A 24,676-nucleotide genomic window follows, 5' to 3' on the forward strand; every position below is an offset into this window, starting at 1 on the left:
CTATTTCATGGCTTATATTTAGAATGCCCATGTTAAAGTATGGCCGTCGTTCCCGCGTCGAATTTTAATTTTTTTTTTTGCGTAAGTCGTCCGTGAATAGGAATGGACGTAACGCACGTCGCCGTTCAAAAGATTACTTCGGTGCGACGTCATTTTGCGCAAAGCACAGCGGGAAATTTAAAAACGAAGCATGCGCAGTACGTTCGGCGCGGGAACGCGCCTTATTTAAATGATACACGCCCCATTTGAATTAGGCGGGCTTGCGCCGGACGCATTTACGATACGCCGCCCCAAGTTTACAGGCAAGTGCTTTGTGAATCAAGCACTTGCGCTTAAAACTTGCGGTGGTGTAACGTAAATGGGATAAGTTAGACCGCCGCAAATGTACCTGAATCTGGCCCTGAGCTTTGCAGTCAAGCCTCTGGAATTACATAGGCTTTTTTACAGTTTTCTAGTCTGCTAACTTCTTTTAAAATTATGAACTGATCCGCTGGCTGATGTTTTTTGGTTGTGGCTGCATTGTTGTTCTCGGCGCATCGAGGCCTACGGGTAACTGACTGCGTTTCTGTACTTCTTTGTACTTTTAAGGATTTTTAACAAATAAATAAATAAATAAATAATATATTACCAAAAGTATTGGGGTGGAGGAACTTGACTGGCCTGCACAGAGTCCTGACGTCAATACAATAGAACACATTTGGGATGGATTAGAGCAGAAACTGCAAGCCAAACCCTCTCATCCTTATCAGTGCCTGACCTCACAAATGAGCTTATGGAAGAATGGTCAAACATTCCCATAGACACGGTGGACACCTTGTGGACAGCCTTCCCAGAAGAGTTGAAGCTGCTATTGCTACAAAGGGTGGGCCAACACAATACTGAACCCTACAGACTAAGACTGGGATGTTATTAGAGTTCATGTGCGTGTGAAGGTAGGACTTTTGGTTATATAGTATATATAATACAAGAATATATCAAATTCACCAGTATATGCATATATTACAAGGTTATATGCACTAAGCAGTAAAGCCATTATTTGCAGAGAAGTGACATTGGTTGGAGCCAGAGCAGTGTAATATAGAATGATAACAGAGTTTGTTACTGTTGCACAAACCTGACTTAAATTCCTGGTCATGCGGATCAATATCCTACAACTTATAAATCCAATGAATACAAATTTTTATTTTTCGAATTGGGATTTTTGATTGGTACTGAATGACACATCAATCCATTTGTCTGAGGCCTGTTACAATAATAATGGGCATATGCATATATACCGTATATACTCGAGTATAAGCCGAGTTTTTCAGTGCATTGTTTTGTGCTGAAAATGCCCCCCTCGGCTTATACTTGAGTCACCTTTTTGCGCCTGATCTCCCAGAATTTGGGAACCCAGTTCCGGCCGAACTCTTCCTCTACAAGTGTGCAAAGTTTGTTGTCTGGGGGACCTATGGCTGGGAGCACTGATTTTTCAAATCCGGGTACCCCTTCCATAGACTCCCATGTTAAACGTCAGTCTAGTCATGGACACAGTGAGGCATGGACACAGTGAGGTATGGGCACAGTGAGGTATGGACACAGTGAGGCATGGACACAGTGAGGCATGCACATGGACACAGTGTGGCATGGACACAGTGAGGCATGCACACAGTGAGGCATGCACATGGACACAGTGTGACATGGACACAGTGAGGCATGCACATGGACACAGTGTGACATGGACACAGTGAGGCATGCACATGGACACAGTGTGGCATGGACACAGTGAGGCATGCACATGGACACAGTGAGGCATGCACATGGACACAGTGTGGCATGGACACAGTGAGGCATGCACATGGACACAGTGAGGCACAGTGAGACATGCAGATGGACACCCTAGTCTTATACTCGAGTAAAAAAGTTTTCCCATTTTTTTGTGGTAAAATTAGGTGCCTCGGCTTATATTCGGGTCGGCTTATACTCGAGTATATACAGTATTTGCTTTTTAGGCACATACCATCATTGTTGATGTTATAGAATTTTCTCCTTCATTTTTGTTCATCTTCCTCCCCGCAGACATCATGGCTAATGGAGAAGTTAAAAGTTCAACGGAGCGCATAGAGATTTGAAGCTCATGGTAAATATTTCATCACGTGTTTTTTGCATATATTTTACTAACAAATAATTTCTGTTAATTAGGGTAAATATTTATATGTGGTGAGGTCAGAGCCAGGAGGTGTTACCATTTTGTATTTTATTCATTGCATGTGATTTTTTAATATATTTCTGTATAACAAACCAATAATTTAGGTAAATTAATTGATTGATTGTCATTAACCTTTTTTTTTTTGTATTTATTGCACACATCTGTAATCGATTTCTACAGCTTATACTTGATCTAAAGAACTTATATTAGAAGACTAACATTCATTAGTCATAACATTAATTAATGCATAGAATGCAGTTACTTTTATTGTTAGTGAATCACAAAATCAGTGGTCCGTGTGGTCACATCATTAAAAGTCCTGTAGAACTTCTTGGTACAATGAAAAATTATTACCGTATATACTCAAGTATAAGCCGAGTTTTTCAGCACATTTTTTTGGGCTGAAAATGCCCCCCCCCTGGCTTATACTCGAGTCACCTTTTTGCGCTTGATCTCCTGGATTTTGGGAACCCGGTACCGGCTGGCCGTAGGTCCCCTGGACCCCAAACTTGGCACACATGTAGCCCCTATTCCTCTACAAGTGTGCAAAGTTTGTTGTCCGGGGGACCTACGGCCGGGGAGCACCGATTTTTTAAAGCCGGGCACCCCTTCCATTTTAAACAGTCTTTTCTCCGGTGACTTTGGGGACCCGGTACCGGCCGGTCGTAGGTCCCCTGGACCCGGCACAGTGAGGCATGGACACAGTGAAGCATGGACACAATGAGACATGGACACAGTAAGGCATGGACACAGTGAAGCATTGACACAGTGAGGCATGCACATGGACACAGTGAGGCAAGGTGAGGCACAGTAAGGCACAGTGAGGCATGCAGATGGACACCCTAGGCTTATACTCAAGTCAATACGTTTTCCCATTTTTTTGTGGTAAAATTAGGTGCCTCGGCTTAAATTCGGGTCGGCTTATACTCGCGTATATACGGTATTTATTTTAAAGCAGACTTTTACCCCCTTGCATGAAAATTCACATGCTAATATGAAATCACAATCATCAACATTAATTTCTTTAAAAAATAAAAGATTTTTGTTTTTACATACTATTTTGTGTTTCCACTTTTTTGGTTTCCTTAACCACTTTAATACCGTGCACTTACATCCCCTTCCTGCCCATAATTTTTTCACACAGAGATTTCTTTTGTTGGTATTTAATCACAGCTGGATTTTTTATTTTTTTTGCCAAAAAAAATTACGCCCAGTCAGTATAATGAAACCATCGCCCGCCCATCAAAATTATGTGCGATGGTTTCATTATACTGACTGGGCGTAATTTTTTTAGCTCTAGGCCAGACGGAATGTGGTTAAAGACTCCACCTTTGTCGAGAAAACAACATTCCCCCTTGGGTAATCAATGTACATGTCTGTTTTTCCGTATCTTTGTGCAAAATTAACGTGAATGGGAGTGATTTCAAATTATCAATCAGCTGCTGCACTTGCAAGGTTCTAATGAGGAAAATGGCAGAGTCTGCATCCCTTTAGACGTAATATCCCTTTGGGAGTATCTTACCAAAAATTATATTTTTTGTTGCAGGGGTTCCCAAAGCCTGACTTGTATCATAGTGGAGACTTCTGGGAAAATCAGTAAGTCAATCACACAAGCAGAAATTTACATTTTGAGGGGGATTCCGTATACTAATTGTGTACAAAACACCTCCAGGTTGCCATATTGCATGGCATTTTACAGAAATATACAATTTAATTATGATATAACTTGTTTACTAATTGTACATGCTATATACATTTTTTTCATTTTGCTATTTTTCCCCCCACTGTGGGGCCTCGCAGATGCCTTCAGGGAGATCTTCCTAAACTAAGAGATCTTGCAGTAGTGTCATACTGAGCATGTGCGAGAGGAAGTGTATGATCTCAAGGAGAACGTTTTTTTTAAACCAACAGATGACTATTATTTCATACAGCACATGTGCAAGCTGAGGCGTGATGTCATGCGTGACTTCTCGCCCCTGCTCAGTACAATACTACTGTGAGTTAAGGTGCAAATGTTCTTGGTGGGGAACAAAAAAGAAAAGCTGGTTGAAGATGATATTCATTTTCAAAATGTTGCTTCAGAAGCAGAATGTTGTAAATATTGTAGAAATAATAGGATTATAGAAATTATTTTGAACTAGACTCTGTATTATTATAAAAAAAGAAACATTGCATTATGTTAGCTTATAATGAAAAATATTTTGTTCCTAGTAAAAAAGAGCTGTTATGTTCAAATTATATGCAAGTTTTTCCCCCCTGAAACATAGGGTAGTACAGCTAAATATCACTGTATAATAGGATTTTAGATACCCCTCCAGTAAGCACTAGGGATGAGCCAAACACCCCCCTGTTCGGTTTGCACCAGAACCTGCGAACACACCAAATGTTCGTGTGAACTTTAGAACCCCGTTAAAGTCTATGGGACTCGAACATTTGAAATCCTATGGGAAGACCTGACTTGCTACCTAATCAACTGTAATATGCTCCTCTCCTTTTTAATATGATCGAATATTTGTAAGATTGTTAAGTGGTCTTGCATAGCAAGAGCACTTATTGTTATCTCACATATATATTATTATTATTCTTATAGCCAAATTTGCCCCCCTAACTCCTCCCACAGTTTTTACACTACATAGACGAGTAATATATCGAATCGTGCGGATTGTTCCCGATCGGTGGGCTATTACTGTGTGGAAAATTTCGCCGAACCGTTCGCGAAATATTGTAATTTTTGCGGCAAAATTTTCCCATAGGAATGAATGGGGAGCGGTAGAGTGTGGGATTTCTAAAAATGAAAAATCATTACATGATTTGCAAACTGCGACCACACCCTCATTTTCAAGCCGACCTACACAAATCTTATATCAAAACGTTCAGCTATCCCTGCTGCCTCCACACGTGTTCACGGCTAAGTGATTGATCAAACCGTTTTCACAATATGATAATTTGTTTGCAACCTACGCCATCCATTATTTCAATGGAAGTCAATGGAGGTCAAAGTTTAGAAAACTAAAATCATCTTTGGAATTTGTAAACTGCGACTGTGCCTTCAATTTTATTATTTCAGAGACATACTATACATCAAAATGTAGGTCTGGGTCTTGTGATTCGTAAAATATAAAGATATTCGCTGTACGATTCATAGTTTTTAAAATACAACCATTTGAATAGGACAAGTATTTAAGAAAAATCCAGGATCTGAGTCTCTGCTTAGAGGCTGCATGCTTATGTTTACATTGGTTTGCTAGGAGACGCTGAGGTAATAAAAACTCCTCACGCACAGCTGTAAGGGGATTCTATAGCTCCTCCCACACAGTTGTGAGGCAGTTGTGAGGTGTTTTCTGTGAGGTAAATACCTTCATACACACAGTTGTGAGGTAGTTGTGAGGTGTTTTCTGTAAGGTAAATACCTTCATACACACAGTTGTGAGGTAGTTGTGAGACGTTTTCTGTGAGGTAAATACCTTAATACACACAGTTGTGAGGTAGCTGTGAGGTGTTTTCTGTGAGGTAAATACCTTAATTTGAAGGACAAGTATTAAAAAAAAAATCCTCAATTTCTGCTGTGTTTACAGAGAGCCTGCAAACCAAACAATTGGTTTCCTAGGAAACGCTGAGGAGTTTAATAACACCTCACAAACAGCTGTGAGGTGAGTTGGCTCCTCCCACACAAGGCTGAGGGAACTTTCCTCTGCTTGCAAGGGTCTCAAACTGGTGGCCCTCCAGCTGTTGTAAAACTACAAGTCCCATCATGCCTCTGCCTGTGGGAGTCATGCTGGTAACTGTCATTCTTGCAATGCCTCATTGGACTTGTAGTTTTGCAACAGCTGGAGGGCCGCCAGTTTGAGACTCGAGTGTGTTTGCATATGTTTACATTGGTTTCCTAGGAGACGCTGAGGTAAAATCCTTCATACACACATCTGTGAGGGCTTTCTATAGCTCCTCCCACACACTGTGAGGTGATATGGCTCAGTTTTTTTTGGCTCTGCGTAACTTCTGCATGCTCTGCATATAGCAACCATACATAGCAACCAGTCCATAGAAACCAGTCCATAGCAACCAGACCATAGCAACCAGTCCATAGCAACCCTCCATAGCAACCAGTCCATAGCAACCAGTCCATAGCAACCAGTCCATAGCAACCGTCTATAGCAACCAGTCCATAGCAACCAATCCAGAGCAACCGTCAATACCAACCAGTCCATAGCAACCAGTCCATAGCAACCAGTCCATAGCAATCAATCCATAGCAACCAGTCCATAGCAACCAGTCCATAGCAACCAGTCCATAGCAACCAGTCCATAGCAACCAGTCCATAGCAACCAGTCCATAGCAACCAGTCCATAGCAACCGGTCCATAGCAACCAGTCCATAGCAACCATCCATAGCAACCAGTCCATAGCAACCAGTCCATAGCAACCGTCCATAGAAACCAGTCCATAGCAACCAGTCCATAGCAACCACTCCATAGCAACCCATCCATAGCAACCGGTCCATAGCAACCGGTCCATAGCAACCGTCCATAGCAACCAGTCCATAGCAACCGTCCATAGGAACCCGTCCATAGCAACCAGACCATAGCAACCCTCCATAGCAACCAGTCCATAGCAACCGTCCATAGCAACCAGTCTCTAGCAACCACTCCATAGCAACCACTCCATAGCAACTGTCCATAGCAACCATTCCATAGCAACCGTCTATAGCAACCACTCCATAGCAACCACTCCATAGCAACCACTCCATAGCAACCACTCCATAGCAACCGTCTATAGCAACCAGTCCATAGCAACCAGTCCATAGCAACCAATCCAGAGCAACCGTCAATACCAACCAGTCCATAGCAACCAGTCCATAGCAACCAGTCCATAGCAATCAATCCAGAGCAACCGTCCATAGCAACCAGTCCATAGCAACCAGTCCATAGCAACCAGTCCATATCAACTGTCCATAGCAACCAGTCCATAGCAACCCGTCCATAGCCATCAGTCCATAGAAACCAGTCCATAGCAACCGGTCCATAGCAACCAGTCCATAGCAACCAGTCCATAGCAACCGTCCATAGCAACCAGTCCATAGCAACCAGTCCATAGCAACCACTCCATAGCAACCCATCCATAGCAACCGGTCCATAGCAACCGGTCCATAGCAACCGTCCATAGGAACCCGACCATAGCAACCGTCCATAGCAACCAGTCTCTAGCAACCAGTCCATAGCAACCACTCCATAGCAACCACTCCGTAGCAACCACTCCATAGCAACCAGTCCATAGCAACCCTCCATAGCAACCAGTTTTTGATGGGGCAAATAGGATGGTGCAGTTTTGATGGGGTAGTTTTTAATGGAGCAGTTTTTGATGGGGCAATGGACTGAACTGGCTCGACACACTGTTGGATCACATTTACATCTCCAGGGGCACCGTCTCCAGTCAGGAGTATTGGTGGAGGCAAGACCACGCCGCACAATTTCCCCAGAAATTGTATCTTTTCTAGTTTAAATTAATCTGTAATAAAATGTGTTACTTTTTTATGATATTTGTATTGACTTACTTGGGTACCGCAATAATCCCACTCCCTCAGCTCCCTTTTGAATTACCGTATTTTCCGGCGTATAAGACGACTTTTTGGATGCAAAAAAATGCATCCAAAGTCGGGGGTCGTCTTATACGCCGGTGACAGTCTCCGTCTGCTGCGAGTGTCTATGATTTAAAAGACGCTCCTTCTCCTCAGAGTGTCCTGTGATAGGCGGAACACAAATTTCCGGCAGCGCCTCTGTTCTGTGTTCCTCCTATCACAGATGCCTTCTCATCCTCGGACGAGAGGACGTCCGTGATAGGCGGAACACAGAACAAAGGCGCTGCTGGGAAAATTTGTGTTCCGCCTATCACAGGACAGTCTGAGGAGAAGGTGCGGCTTTCAAATCATGGACGCTCGCAGCAGACGGAGACTGTCACCGGCCTGGAAGTCAAAATCATCAAAACGTGAGTGATGGCACTGTTGGCACAGTGGGGGGAAAGTGATGGCACAGTGGGGGGAAAGTGATGGCACAGTGGGGGCAAGTGATGGCACAGTGGGGGCAAGTGATGGCACAGTGGAGGCAAGTGATGGTACAGTGGAGGCAAGTGATGGCACAGTGGGGGCAAGTGATGGCACAGTGGGGGCAAGCGATGGGGGCAAGTGATGGCACAGTGGGGGCAAGTGATAGCACAGTGGGGGCATGTAATGTAATGTAATGGCACAGTGAGATTTGAAAAAAGCCTGTTTCTGTCAGCGGTTCTGGCTACCCCTCAGGTTCCAGAAAGACTAGTAGGAAGGGGGTAGTCTTATATGGTGTGTATATCCCAAAACCAACATTTTTCCTGGAAAATTAGGGGGTCGTCTTATACGCCCAGTCGTCTTATACGCCGGCAAATACGGTAAATATTTAGGGGATGAGGTGCCTTATCTAACGTGGACATATCAGCCACTCCCTCCTTCTAAAGCTAAATGTATCATTTAATGATGGATCAGTTAATTTTTGTGTAATGTCAAATTGCTAAAGATTGATTAACCACTTCCCACCCGGTTAATAGACAATTGATGTCCGGGAAGTGGTTCTGTAATCCTGGGGGGGGGGGGCGCGTAGCGCGGCGATCGGTGATGGGGGGTGTCAGTCTGACACCCTGCATCTCCGATCTCGGTAAAGAGCCTCCGCCAGAGACTCTTTACCACGTCATCAGCCGTGTCCAATCACGGCTGATCACGATGTAAATAGGAAGAGCCGTTGATTGGCTCTTCCTCACTCACATCTGACAGATGCAAGTAGATCGGCGGCTCTCATGACAGGTGGGGTTTGCGCTGATTGTTTATCAGTGCAGCCCCCCCACGGGTGCCCACACTGGACCACCAGGAAAGCCGCCAGGATCACCAAGGAAGTCCCAAGCATGTGGATGACCAGGTACATCCCACATGGCCATCTACATATGTAAATTGATGCCAAATATGTGCCAATCAGTGCCCACAAATGGGCACTGATTGGCACCATTGTGAAAGACTGCAAATCAATGATGCCCATCCAGTGTCCATCAGTGCCACCTATCAGTGCCCATCTGTGCCCACCTATCAGTGACCATCAGTGCCCATCCATGCCACCTATTAGTGCCACTATATGTACCAATCACTGCCACCATAAGTACCCATCAGTGCTGCCTATTGGTGCCTATTGGTGCCCATTAGTGCCACCTATGAGTGCCCATCAGTGCCACATACCAGTGCCACCTATCAGTGCCCATCAGTGCCGCCTTTCAGTGCCCATTAGTGCCGCCTATCAGTGTTCATCATCAGTGCCACCTTATTGGTGCCACCTCAACGGTGCCCATCGGTATCGCCTTATCAGTGCCCGTCAGTGCAGCCGCCATATCAGTGCCCGTCAGTGAAGTAGAAAATGTACTTATTTACAAAAAAAATAACAGAAACAAAGGCCGCAGAGGTGGTCAAATACCACCAAAAGAAAGCTCTATTTGTGAGACCAAATTGATAAAAAAATGTTTTGGGTACAGAGTAGCATGACCGCACAAATGTCATTCAAATTACGACAGCGCTGAACGCTGAAAATTGGCTTGGGCAGGAAGGTGCGTAAGCAGTGGCGTCACTAGGGTTGGTGTCACCTGGTGCGGTAAAATATGGTGTCACGCCCCCCCCCCCCCAATAACATTTTTCAAATATTTTTTACCCTACCGTTTGCTCTCTGTTCTCCTTTCTTCCCCTTTTCTCTCTCTCCCTATCCATCTTTCTTGTTCGTTCTATCCCTTCTTCTTTCTCTCCATTTTTCTTTGTCCCCTCCCCCCACCTCTCTTTTTCCAGAACCGGAATTTACATCTCAGGAGCCTATAGGCCAGGGGCGTACCTAGAGCATTTGGCACCCGGGGCGGATCCAATATCTGGCACCCCCCCCCACGTTAAAATGTAAAAACACCCCACTGTGCCCCCTGCATACCTCTGCATCCTTCAATATCTTTTTGTTACTACTGTGTACCCCTCTCCACAACTGCACCTCTGGACCCCTTTACATTACACAGCACCCTGCACCTCTGGACCCCTTTACATTACACAGCACCCTGCACCTCTGGACCCCTTTACATTACACAGCCCCCTGCATCACTGGACCCCTTTACATTACACAGCCCCCTGCATCACTGGACCCCTTTACATTACACAGCACCCTGCATCACTGGACCCCTTTACATTACACAGCACCCTGCATCACTGGACCCCTTTACATTACACAGCCCCCTGCATCACTGGACCCCTTTAAAATTACACAGTACCCTGCATTACTGGACCGCTTTAAAATTACACAGCACCCTGCATCACTGGACCCCTTTACATTACACAGCCCCCTGCATCACTGGACCCCTTTACATTAAACAGCCCCCTGCATCACTGGACCCCTTTACATTACACAGCCCCCTGCATCACTGGACCCCTTTACATTACACAGCCCCCTGCATCACTGGACCCCTTTAAAATTACACAGTACCCTGCATCACTGGACCCCTTTAAAATTACACAGCACCCTGCATCACTGGACCCCTTTACATTGCACAGCCCCCTTCACCTCTGGACCCTTTTACATTACACAGCACCCTGCACCTCTGGGCCCCTTTACATTACACAGCACCCTGCACCTCTGGACCCCTTTACATTAGACAGCACCCTGCATCACTGGACCCCTTTACATTACACAGCACCCTGCATCACTGGACCCCTTTACATTAAACAGCCCCCTGCATCACTGGACCCCTTTACATTAAACAGCCCCCTGCATCACTGGACCCCTTTACATTACACAGCCCCCTGCATCACTGGACCCCTTTACATTACACAGCCCCCTGCATCACTGGACCCCTTTAAAATTACACAGTACCCTGCATCACTGGACCCCTTTAAAATTACACAGCACCCTGTATCACTGGACCCCTTTACATCTCACAGCCCCCTTCACCTCTGGACCCTTTTACATTACACAGCACCCTGCACCTCTGGGCCCCTTTACATTACACAGCACCCTGCACCTCTGGACCCCTTTACATTAGACAGCACCCTGCATCACTGGACCCCTTTACATTACACAGCACCCTGCATCACTGGCCCCCTTTACATCTCATAGCCCCCTGCACCTCTGGACCCTTTTACATTACACAGCACCCTCCATCACTGGACCCCTTTAAAATTACACAGCACCCTGCATCACTGGACCCCTTTACATCTCATAGCCCCCTTCACCTCTGGACCCTTTTACATTACACAGCACCCTGCACCACTGGACCCCTTTACATCACATAGCCCCCTGCACCTCTGGACCCCTTTACATTACACATCACCCTGCATCACTGGACCCCTTTACATTACACAGCCCCCTGCATCACTGGACCCCTTTACATCTCATAGCACCCTGCATCACTGGACCCCTTTACATCTCATATCCCCCTGCATCTCTGGACCATTTTACATTACACAGCACCCTGCATCACTGCACCCCGTTTACATTACACAGCCGCCTGCACCTCTGCACCCCTTTACATCACATAGCCCCCTGCACTTCTGGACCCTTTTACACTACACAGCCCTCTGCACCCCTTTACATTACACAGCACCCTGCACCTCTGGACCCTTTTACATTACACAGCACCCGGCACCTCTGGACCCTTTTACATTACACAGCACCCTGCATCACTGCACCCCTTTTACATTACACAGCCACCTGCACCTCTGGACCCCTGCATGTTACACAGACCCCCTTCAGTGCAGACACCCCCTCAGTGCAGACACCCCCCCAGTGCAAACAACCCCAGTGCAACCCCCCCTTAGTACAACCCCCCCAGTGCAAACCCCACTTAGTGAAAACCCCCTCAGTGCAAACACCCCCTTAGTACAACCCCCCCCTCAGTGCAAACACCCCCCTTCAGTGAAATCCCCCCAGGTGCAAACACCCCCCCCTTCCCATTCAGTACCTCAGATCATCGCAGGCAGCGCCACGGCACATGGACAGAAGGTCCCCTCGGCCCCTCCCCCTCTGTACACACAAACAGAGAGGAGGGGGCTGTGCCTGTGTGCCGACTGCCGAGCACCGCTAACAGCCCGTGGCTGTGAGAGGAGGGGATGGATGGTGCTGCGGTGTCACCCCGCAACCCCCCCTCCTCTTGTACCGCGGCGCTCAGCGTTTTTTTTTTTTTTTAATGGTGTCACCCCTCTAGTGGGTGTCACCCGGTGCGGGCCGCACCCCCCGTACCCCCCTAGCAACGCCTCTGTGCGTAAGTGCCTGGTATGGAAGTGGTTAATTAGATCATAATGTTGGGATTTAATGACAAGTGCCTGAGAAAAGTTCTGTCTCAATGGGTGCCATTACCCGTAGCAACCAAAAGCTTCCATCTTAAATGTTTGCATATGGCTTAGAAAATAAAAAGTTTAAGTTTATTGGTTGTGCTCCAGTTTAGACAAATGTGCCCCGACACTTGTTATTAATTCCCCTCCTCTCTTTTTTATTCGAACAAAAATCTTATAGGGGCAGCAATAAAATACAATGAACTATTCTAAAATATATTCGTTCTGATTCTGATTTGTTGATTTTTGCTGATTCTCAGGCATTTGTTAGCTTAATTTGCTGATGAATGAACATACTTGTGTCATTCTTTAAATTGTCCTGTCTATAGGCATTGTTGGTATTCATATTTTCCATGAATTGACAACTTACCATAACTGCATAATCAGCAGCATTTTCCATCCTGTAGTAGTCAAGGCCAGGGTTGTGTATGCACAGTCCCTGCCACATCTATCATGGCCTGACCATTTATCTGTACCAAGAAGATGGGTGGGCTGGCTGTCATAGACTGTTGCAGAGCTGGTTCACTAGTTTGGAAAAGGCCAGCTAGTAGGAATTACAAGAAGAAAACATGCAAAACAGAGCTGAGCATCCCAGAACCATCTGACCTGAGAAATGTTAATAGCAAGAGTAGACTGAAGAGAGTTGGAGCAGCAATGCATTCATTGCACTGTGTTTTTAATTTGTGGTCTTCCCACCACCCCATCACTCTCCTTCTTGGTCAAATAGCCCTTACACAGCCTGGATGTGTGTTTGGGGTCATTGTCCTGTTGAAAAATAAATGATGGTCCAACTAAACGCAAACCGGATGGAATAGCATGCCGCTGCAAGATGCTGTGGTAGCCATGCTGGTTCAGTATGCCTTCAATTTTGATTAAATTCCCAACAGTGTCACCAGCAAAGCACCCCCACACCATCACACCTCCTCCTCCATGCTTCACGGTGGGAACCAGGCATGTAGAGTCCATCCCTTCACCTTTTCTGCGTCACACAAAGACACAGGGTTGGAACCAAAGATCTCAAGTTTGGACTCATCAGACCAAAGCACAGATTTCCACTGGTCTAATGTCCATTCCTTATGTTCTTTAGCCCAAACAAGTCTCTTCTGCTTGTTGCCTTTCTTTAGCAGTGGTTTCCTAGCAGATATTCTACCATGAAGGCCTGATTCACACAGTCTCCTCTTAACAGTTCTAGAGATGTGTCTGCTGCAAAAGGTGGCTACTTTGAAGAACCTAGAATATGAAATATATTTTCAGTTGTTTCACACTTTTTTGTTATGTATAATTCCACATGTGTTAATTCATAGTTTTGATGCCTTCAGTGTGAATCTACAATTTTCATAGTCATGAAAATAAAGAAAACTCTTTGAATGAGAAGGTGTGTCCAAACTTTTGGTCTGTACTGTATGTTATTTTGAGCCCACCCTCACCGTCATTTCAAGCCATCATTGCAAGCCCCCCCCCCTCACCACCATTTCAAATTCAAACCATCATTTCAAGCCCCCCCCCCCCCCTCACCATTGCAAGCCCCTCACGATCATTGCAACCCTCCCCCTTCATCATTATAAGCCCCTCATTGCAAGCCCCCCTCACAATCATTAATTGCGAACCAATCATGATCATTGTAAGCCCCCCCACCTCACCATCATCATTACATCATCATCATCATCATTATCAGCCCCTCATTGCAACCCCCCTCACCTTTGCAAGCCCCCCTCGCCATCATCAGCACCTCATTGCAACCCCCCCTCACCATTGCAAGCCCCTCATTTCAAGCCCCCCCACCTTCATCATTACATCATCATCCCCTCATTGCAAGCCCCCCCACCATCATCATCATCATCATTACATCATCATTTCATCATCATCAGCCCCCCCCCCCCCCCACCATCATCATCATCATCATTACAGCATCATGTTATCATCATCAGCCCCCCTCACCATCGCAAGCCCCCCCCCTCACCATCGTAAGCCCCTCACAGCCTTTCTCCTTACTGTGTCAAACTGCTGTCACGGTCCCGCTGTGTCACGAAGCTCAGTGTTGGTAACAGTTCTGGCGCGCTGCGATAAATGTCCTGCCCTCGTCCTCCTAGACCAGCTTATGTGATAGACAGAACACTGGCTCTATCACACAAGCTAGTCTAGGAGAAGGAGGAGGGAGGGACATTTATCACAGCGCGCCCGAACTGCTAACACTGTGATCTCCGTGACACAGCGGGATCGCTGTGTTACAACCTGCCGTGTAATCGGCGTTGCCTGTCGGGTGGGCCGGTTAAAAGTCCTCCGCGGGCCGCATGTGGCCCGCGGGCCGTAGTTTGCGGACCCCTGCTCTAAACTGACTAATTAAGACGATCACTAAAGTGCAGAAGTTTCTGCTAGAATAGTCATTGTCCCAGGACAGCAGTCTGCTCTGCTTTATTATAACCTGCTACTGGGAGGGAGTTGAGTATACTGTTCTAGATTGTAAACTCCAACGAGCAGGGCCAGCCCTCCAATTCCTCTTGTATTTAATTGTAACGTAACTGTACTGTCTGCCCTCATGTTTGTAAAGCGTTGCTCAAACTATTGGCGCTATAAAAAATCTTGTATAATGATAATAATGATATATAAAGACTTTGCTCCACTTTAAGCCATGCTGCCATTGTAGATAAATTGCAGGACAATGGAAAAAGACATGTAAAGTATATGTAAGGATATGTGTTTTTAGTATGTTTGGCATCAGGCCTCATTGTATACAGCTTCCTTATGCAAATCTTTTATGTGAATCTGTTGCTAAATTTCTTGTCTGGGGATCTTGCCAGTTACAGAACTCCCTGTCGCAGAGTGACGAGGGTTAGCTGCTGCCTTGCAATTAGCAGCAGTATTGTCAGTTTGTCATGTGTGTTGCTTCATCTGATAGACAACCAACCAACCAAATGAAGGAGCTTGCACCGCAGGCTAACAACATTGCTGCTGTTTGAGGGGTGATGGCTTAGCACTGTCAACCTGCAAGAAGAAGTGTTGTTACTGGTAGGATCTCCAGGTAAAAAACTACAACAAATTGACAAAAAAATATATTTCTCAATCAAATTGCAAAGTGAGACATAATACTAAAAATATATTTAGTATTTACTTTATGTAAATCAACATTGTTTATGTCACCATGCATCAGTGCAGTAAAGTGTTTTTTTTTTTTTTTTTTCAACTGTATAGTCTGCAGTTAGATCATGGCAGATCCAAACATTTTTTAATGCCGTTGACCTAGGAAAACCATGGAAATATCCAAATACTTTCAAAAAGACAGACTTATATTCTACAAGTATACACACGTGCATATATCCATTATACTGAAAATGCATGTAGCTTCAAGCAGAAGTGTGTGAACAGGGCTTAAATGACTAAGATGTTCCCAACCAATTTAGCCTCAATGCTTCTGTGCAGTTACCTACATGACATGACAGGTTTTACAAGTTAGGGATGGACTGGCCTCTGCGTTCTCACTAATGTCACTAATATATCATATGTCACTAATATAACATAATTTAAGCCAAAGCTTTTGGCCATGCAGTGGGCTGACACTTTTGAATATTTTACATTTATATTCAGAAAACTAGACTAGCAACCTGTCCATCATCGGTAAATATGCAGCTTTTTTTGCGGGATAAAACAGCAAACCCCTAGTTAGGTGAATTTAGACCTTAAATGTAGGGATGAGCTCCGCGTTCGATACGATCGTATGTTCGACTCGAACATCGCCTGTTCGTACGTTCGACGAATTTCGAACAAAACGGGTCGTTCGTGCCAAATTCGAGTGACGCGCGTCCGCCCATAATTCACTGAGGCGTTGCGCGCTGATGATTGGTCAAGCATGCACCATGACACTGCATGCTTGGCCAATCACAACGTGCAAAAAACGAAGAACCACAATTGGCCAAAGCCAGGGTGGCTTTGGCCAATTATGGCTCAGGGGGTTTAGTACACGCTATAAAAGGCAGCCTGCAAGGCGGCCTCGTGTAGTGTGTTCCGGCTTTGTTAAAGAGAAGATCAGTCAGACAGTTAGAGAGATAGATAGAGACACAGGGCCAGATCCACAAAAACCTGGCGCAACTTAAAAAATCCCATTTAAGTTACACTGCCTTAAAATTTCTACCTAAGTGCCCGATCCACAAAGCACTTACCTAGAAATTTCAGGCCGTGTAACTAAAATTCCGCCGGCGCAAGGCGTTCCTATTCAAATAGGGCGAGTCCCATTTAAATGAGGCGCGCTCCCGCGCCGGCCGTACTGCACATGCGCGAAGTTACGTTACGCCGAGTTTTGTGGATCGCGCCGGCTTAAAAAAGTTGCGTTGGGAAAAAAAAAAAAAAAAAGACAGCGTCGCTCGGCATGCATTCCTGAGGGAGAACTCCATGCCAATTTTCAAAGAAAAAACCGGCATGGGTTCACCCCCCAGGAGCATACCAGGCCCTTAGGTCTGGTATGGGTTGTAAGGAGACCCCCCTACGCCGAAAAATAGACGTAGGGGGTCCCCCTACAATCCATACCAGACCCGTATCCAAAGCACGCTACCCGGCCGGTCAGGAAAGGGAGTGGGGACGAGCGAGCGCCCCCCCCCCCTCCTGAGCCGTGCCAGGCCGCATGCCCTCAACATGGGGGGGTTGGGTGCTCTGGGGCAGGGGGGCGCACTGCGGGCCCCCCCACCCCAGAGCACCCTGTCCCCATGTTGATGAGGACAGGACCTCTTCCCGACAACCCTTGCCGTTGGTTGTCGGGGTCTGCGGGCGGGGGCTTATCGGAATCTGGGAGTCCCCTTTAATAAGGGGGCCCCCAGATACCGGCCCCCCACCCTAAGTGAATGGATATGGGGTACATCGTACCCCTACCCATTCACCTGGAGGCAAAAAGTTAAAGTTATTAAACACACAACACAAGGGTTTTTAAAATAATTTATTAGTCTGCTCCGGAGGCCCCCCTGTCTTCTTTAGCTCTAATACCAGGGGGGGCTTCTTCATCCGCTCTCCGGGGGTCTTCTCCGCTCTCCGGGGGGGTTTCTTCTTCCGCTCTCCGGGGGGGGGGCTTCTCCGCTCTCCGGGGGTCTTCTTCTATCTTCTCCCCTCTTCCGCTGTTGACTCGGCGAACCCCGGTTCTTCTGCAGCTGTCCGGTGCCTTCTTCTTCAGCGCTGGCTGCCTGCTATCTTCGTGTGTTAGCTCAATTACTAACAGGCAGCCGGCGCGGTCTTCTGTGACGTCAGGTTCTTCTTCTCCCTTCTTCCGATGTTGCCTCGTCGCCTCTTGTCACTGTAATGATGGAAGCGCGCCTTGCATCCCATTTATATAGGCATCACCGTCCCATCATGCTCTGGCAGGTACCCACGTGGTGGGTGCCTACCCACGTGCACCCACCACGTGGGTACCTACCGGAGCATGATGGGACGGTGATGCCTATATAAATGGGATGCAAGGCGCGCTTCCATCATTACAGTGACAAGAGGCGACGAGGCAACATCGGAAGAAGGGAGAAGAAGAACCTGACGTCACAGAAGACCGCGCCGGCTGCCTGTTAGTAATTGAGCTAACACACGAAGATAGCAGGCAGCCAGCGCTGAAGAAGAAGGCACCGGACAGCTGCAGAAGAACCGGGGTTCGCCGAGTCAACAGCGGAGAGCGGCGAAGATAGAAGAAGACCCCCGGAGAGCGGAGAAGCCCCCCCCCCCGGAGAGCGGAAGAAGAAACCCCCCCGGAGAGCGGAGAAGACCCCCGGAGAGTGGAAGAAGAAGCCCCCCCTGGTATTAGAGCTAATAAAGAAGACAGGGGGGGCCTCCGGAGCAGAATAATAAATTATTTTAAAAACCCTTGTGTTGTGTGTTTAATAACTTTAACTTTTTGCCTCCAGGTGAATGGGTAGGGGTACGATGTACCCCATATCCATTCACTTAGGGTGGGGGGCCGGTATCTGGGGGCCCCCTTATTAAAGGGGACTCCCAGATTCCGATAAGCCCCCGCCCGCAGACCCCGACAACCAACGGCCAGGGTTGTCGGGAAGAGGTCCTGTCCTCATCAACATGGGGACAGGGTGCTCTGGGGTGGGGGGGCCCGCAGTGCGCCCCCCTGCCCCAGAGCACCCAACCCCCCCATGTTGAGGGCATGCGGCCTGGCACGGCTCAGGAGGGGGGGGCGCTCGCTCGTCCCCACTCCCTTTCCTGACCGGCCGGGTAGCGTGCTTTGGATACGGGTCTGGTATGGATTGTAGGGGGACCCCCTACGTCGATTTTTCGGCGTAGGGGGGTCTCCTTACAACCCATAACAGACCTAAGGGCCTGGTATGCTCCTGGGGGGGGAATCCATGCCGGTTTTGTTTTTACAAATTGCCGTGGAGTTCTCCCTCGGGAATGCATACCAAATGGCGTCGCTTGAATGGGCCTTTACATGGTGTGACTAACTTTACACTTTGTAACACCAGCCCTAGTTTTACACTTGCAAACTAAAACTTACGGCGAAAAAACGAGGCTGAAAAGCTTTGTGGATCGCCTTAAGTGCTAATTTGCATACTAGAAGCGGCATTTCGACTCGAAATGCCCCCAGCGGCGGATGCGGTACTGCATCCTAAGATTCGGCAGTGTAATTCAATTACACATGCCGGATCTTCTGCCTAACTTTGGAAAACTGCTTCTGTGGATCAGTTCCAAAGTTAGGACAAGGGATACGATGGAGTAACAGCAGTTACTCCGTCGTATCTCTTTTGTGGATCTGGCCCACAGTGTCTTTTCTACCAGATAGATAGATAGATAGATAGATAGATAGATAGATAGATAGATAGATAGATAGATAGAGCAGGAAGGCTAGTCAGTTTAGTTAAATTTACAGTGTGTAGAGGATATATATACATCCCTAGGAGTTGTACATATATTTATACACTGTATAGCTTAGCTAGATCAGCTATTCCTATTGTTAGGCAGTAGATTGTGCTTGATGCAGTGCTCTAACATGTTGTATTGCCTGCATAGTGTTTAGTTTACACCTAAACATAGTACTCAGTGTTAGTGGACGTGTGCTATTTAATTGCACATACCCACATTTGCTGTAACTGCGCGTGTGCTGTTTAATAGCAACTAACGCATTTGCTGTAACTGCGCGTGTGCTGTTTAATAGCACCTAAACGCATTTTCTGTAACTGCGCGTGTGCTGTTTAATAGCACCTAAACGCATTAGCTGTTACTGCATGTGTGCTGTTTAATAGCACCTAAACGCATTAGCTGTTACTGCACGTTTGCTGTTTAATAGCACCTAAACGCAGTTGGTGTAACTGCATCTTTGCTGTTTGATAGAACCTAAACGCATTAGCTGTCACATGTCACATGTCGCATGTCACTGTCGTCAGCGCCCCCCGCTTCTAATTTTTAATGTGCCATGTCATTTTGGTTAGGGCCCCAAGGAGGTCAGGAAATGGCACTGGGTCATGTAATGACCTGGGGGGAGTGGTGGCGGGGAAGCTCATGCTATTTTTTTCAATGATGTGTATCCATATTGAAGGGGCCAAACATTACTTGAAGCCGCAAGCAGTATTAAAGTTCTTTTTTCTTATAGTAATCTCATGCTGTGCAGGGACATTTATAAACACGTGCCACTACTATAGACACCCAGCAGTTATGATATTTAAAGGAATTTTTCATTTTTTTTCACTTTAAGCATCATTTAAATCGCTGCTCCAGAAAAAATGACAGTTTTTAAAACTTTTTTTTCCATTGATACATGTTCCCTGGGGCAAGACCCGGGTTCTGAAAGACGTTTTCCAACATTAAATTGAATATTGGTCTTTAAAATTATCGTTTTTGAATTCGAACGTTCGAGTCCCATAGACTTCAATGGGGTTCTAAATGTTTGCGCGAACCCGCGGTCTGTTCGAATGTTCTGGTGCGAACCGAACGCGGTTTTGTTCGGCTCATCCCTTCTTAAATGGAACTCTAGGCAAATAAAAAGACACAAGTTTATGCTGTTCTGTAATAATGTATACACCATTAAATGTTTATTTTATTCATTGTATCTTAATTAGACCTGGTATCAGCATCTTGCAGTCTGAAGTAGTGGAAGAACTGAAGTGTAAGAGGAATGAGTGTGAGCTCATCACTCTGTTGCTTCTTCCATTGTTCATTCATGGGCTGGGACAGGTCTAGGGCAATCTGGGCTCAGCAGATGGGTTGAATGATGCTGGCCATTGGCCAGAGGACATCTAGCAACAGACCAAATTACCGCAAAGGCAATTTTGCATCAAAAGCTGGTTTTGTTATTTTATCTTTCAATAGGCTATTTATTTTTATCTTATTTTTGTCTAGAGTTCTGATTTATTCTCTAAATGATTGAGCTTTATGTGGGATATGAATGATTCTTAATCTCAAAAGGGCCACCATTTTATAATTGCCACCTCTTTTTGTGTTTGTGGTCCTCTGGTTGTTGTGCCACTATTGTATTGTTTGTATTGTACACTGCATAATAAAGAAATTTAGCCTGGGAACCAAATGTAATAACTGGCCATATTACATTTAAAATTCAAAATGTGTTGGAACTTCATTAGTCTAGGGTGGCCATACTGTATATGTTTCAGTGTTTGTAAGTTATATATTTCATCTGGCGTTTCTCACCACAGTTTGATCATGTAGAAACCATCTCCTGAGTGGTCATAAGTACTTGTATTATACGTGGCTGATTGAGAAGAAATGTAATCTGGACAGGCACAGGTTACCACCATTGTGCCCTAATATTGGCACCCCAGTGTCAAGGGGATCAGTCTTTATGTATACAATTACCAAAAAGCAAACCATTCACAAATTGTAATCTCCACACAAGCTGTAATATAATGAAGCCTTTCGTCTTTGCTGTGTGTGCTTTTATTTAGTTGTATGTTCTCCCTGTCAATGAGAAATGTCAGCTCAGATTTGTAATGCCCTTGGAGGCTAAAGCATCGTTTGTCTAAGTTTAAGGGCCCATTCACAATACTGTGTTGCTGTAATGCATGTTATACGCATTACTGTTCAACTCAACTGCGTTGCAGGTACATTAACACACTACTCTGCATTGTGGGGCACTTATTCCTCTAAAAAGGATGCAGGTACTTTTTTGTATGCATCATTGCTTTAAAAGCTCATTCACTGCGGTGTCCAATGCACTAGAATTTTAAGGTGTAAATGGGCCCTAAGGTTGATAACTGATACCCTTTCTGGGCTAATAGAGGAAGGTAAAACTGTCAGCTAAAAATGCTTAGCTTTCTTTCAAATAGTACTGACCGCACCGTTAATAAAAAGTGCTCTATGAATGGTGGAGGCAGACGTTTCATTCACCCGCTCATCCTCCATTCATAGAGCACTTTTTTTTTGCTAAGACTAAAGTACAGCTTCTATGAATAGAGGAGAGGAGGGGAGCTAAAAACCCAGGCATAGTCATCATATGAGGTGGAAAAGGTGGGCATAGTTGATAGTTGGCCTCCTTGAAGTGTGCTTATGACAGGTCCAGTGCCTCTATTAACTCAGGGGGTCTGGGAGACAGAGGATGAAATATTTCAACTAAGATAGAAGCCATCAACACTAGAGACTTTTGATTGATTGCAAGTACCATCTCTTCTGCAAACTGAAAAAAATGAAACTTAAAGCGGAGTTACGGCCACAAGTTCACTTTTTAAATATAAATACCCCTGTAATACACAAGCTTAATGTATTCTAGTAAAGTTAGTCTGTAAACTAAGGTCTGTTTTGTTAGGTTGTTACAGCATTTAGACACTTTATAAAATAGAAATCGACTGGGGCCATCTTAAGTGTGGGCATCATGAAGCCAGACTGTATGACTTCCTGGATTTCAGCCTTGCACATGCTCAGTGCTGCATAAGCAGTGTCAGATCAGGTTTCAGTCACATGATTCTTTGAGACTGGGGAGTGCACAGACTCCTGGAAAGTTACACCCACTACATTCCCAGGAGTCTGTGCGGTGTAGGTTAGGAAGCTTAAGCACCTAGGTGCAGGAAGTGGGAAGATTAACTATTCTGCCTAGCAACAACACTTTGAAGGCATCTAAAAAAAAAAATTTTTTCGTAAAGGACTAATGAATTTTTTTTTAAAACTACTGATGTAATGTTATATTTATGGGTGGAACTCCACTTTAAGCCAGCCATAGAGGGTTTGAAGCTCACCAGGTTCAGTAGAGACTGACCAGGATTCAATCCATCTATGGGCAGGCTGATTATACCCAAGTCGATCAGTCGACTTGGGTATAACCAGCATGTTAGATTCCTAGCATGTGATTTTTGCAAGAGGCTATAGCAGCTAGCAATAATTATTGTGTTCTTCCAGCAAGAACGACTCCCGGTGCCCCCCTCCCTCACCAGGAGAAAACAATAGCTCAGCAGGAGGGATTCCGCCATCAACAATTACTGGTTGCAGGAAAGAAAATTACATAATCTATGACCTGCTTAGGCTTTAACAACTGATAAGATTACATAATTAGTTCGTCAGGTTGAAAAAAGATACAAGTCCATCTAGTTCAACCAAAAGAAAAAAATACATAAATAGAAGAAATCTTCATAAACAGAAAGAAAAACGGCATACACAGAATACATACAGTATATGTAAAAAGATTGCAAAGGTTATTCTTTTTTTTTTTAACACTTTTCAGTTTTCATGTTTTTCTGAAGGTTTTAAGGTATTACTGTAGATGATTGTCATTTCAACTAATTTAGACAAACCAATTTATAAGTTATAGCTAGGTGAGCTCTTAATAAGAATTCTACAATTACCAAGTTCAGGTTAAGCAGCACAACACATATGATATATTGTATATAGCACTTGGAATGTGGTGGATTATTCACATTGTGTTTTGCAATTCTTCAACAGAGCATCTGATCTGGAATGATCCCCAGAAAACAAGACAGTACGCATTCTGCAATATTTATCTGATATTTATTTTTGTATACACACAGTAAGACGTTCCACAGAGATTAATGCTTAATGCTTATATATAGACCATCAAGATCTGAAGTGACTTGATGTGGATTAGAAGGATTAGAAGATTATAAAAATGGGTGTAACACTATAGGGACACATATATTGTAATACTTGGTTTTAAATTCTCAAGCCATCAGCTATTGTTTTCACATGTTTTTCTGTATGCTGATCATCGTCAGCGGATTTCTGAATATAGTGATCAGTATAAGAAGATTGCGCACCCTGTAATCACAAAGATTTTGGAAACTATGGTACTATATACATGATGTAACAATCATATATTTTTTATTGCATTTAGTTTTTTGAAAATAAAGGTGTGACAAGAGCAATTATTGTTTTGCTAAGCTCATGGTTATTGGAGTATCAATATGTCAGCTTGGTGTAACTTGAGCCCTCCGTTATGAGAGAAAAATAAGCAAACACTAATAAGATTCATTCATACGCAGACTGGCTTTATTTTATTTGTTTTGAATATCATTTGTTTGGTATATAATAAACGTGTGTCACCAGAGGCGTATCTTAAAGCTTGTGGGCCCCAATGCAAAAGTTGACCTGGCCCCCCCTCCACTTCCACCCATCACTTTCACTGTGCATGCAGATACACCCACCGCATGGCAAGATACTCAGTGGCTCAGTGGCTTAAGAGTTTTGCATTCCAGAGGACAGGTATCACTGCTCAAGAATCAGAGGACAGGAATTACCGCTGGAGAATCAAAGGGCAGGGATCCCCACTGAAGAATCAGAAGACAGGAATCACTGCTGGAAAAACCCCTGGCAGGTAACTTGGCAGAGCTCCTTTCCCATACCAGCACTGTATACAGCTCCTCCCCCCCACACTACACAGGGCTGAAATCACATTCCTTTACACACAGTCTGTCAGAAGTCACTGGGTGTATCTGGCTTTTATGTTGCCATTCTGACCTGTGAAATTCTCTTTTTGGGACGGCAGTGTAGTTGCAGTAGGCAGATACACCCTGTGCAAATCGTGGCTGTGTTGTAAAGGAATGTGATTTTAGCCCTGTGGAGGAGCAATATAGAGTGCTGTAAAGGGAAAGGAGCTCAGCAGCTGGGCATACCATCCAGGGTGAAGGGTGTGGTCAGGGGGCTTTGGGGGGGCAACTTAGATCTGGAGGGGCAAAGCCATGTGACACAAAATCTGGAGCCTGCAGC

The 24,676-nt window shown here is 45.3% G+C and overlaps 1 long non-coding RNA gene across 1 annotated transcript; it reads left to right on the forward strand.

Annotated features, from left to right (window-relative positions):
- Positions 1–2,054: 2,054 nt before the first annotated feature.
- LOC120935331 lies at positions 2,055–23,850 on the forward strand. Its single transcript, XR_005748421.1, has 3 exons — positions 2,055–2,119; positions 3,735–3,784; positions 23,396–23,850. It is a non-coding gene; the product is annotated as an uncharacterized LOC120935331 (long non-coding RNA).
- Positions 23,851–24,676: the final 826 nt, after the last annotated feature.

The sequence above is a fragment of the Rana temporaria genome, chromosome 4 (genome assembly GCF_905171775.1).
Source record: "Rana temporaria chromosome 4, aRanTem1.1, whole genome shotgun sequence".
NCBI classification, from domain to species: Eukaryota; Metazoa; Chordata; class Amphibia; order Anura; family Ranidae; genus Rana; species Rana temporaria.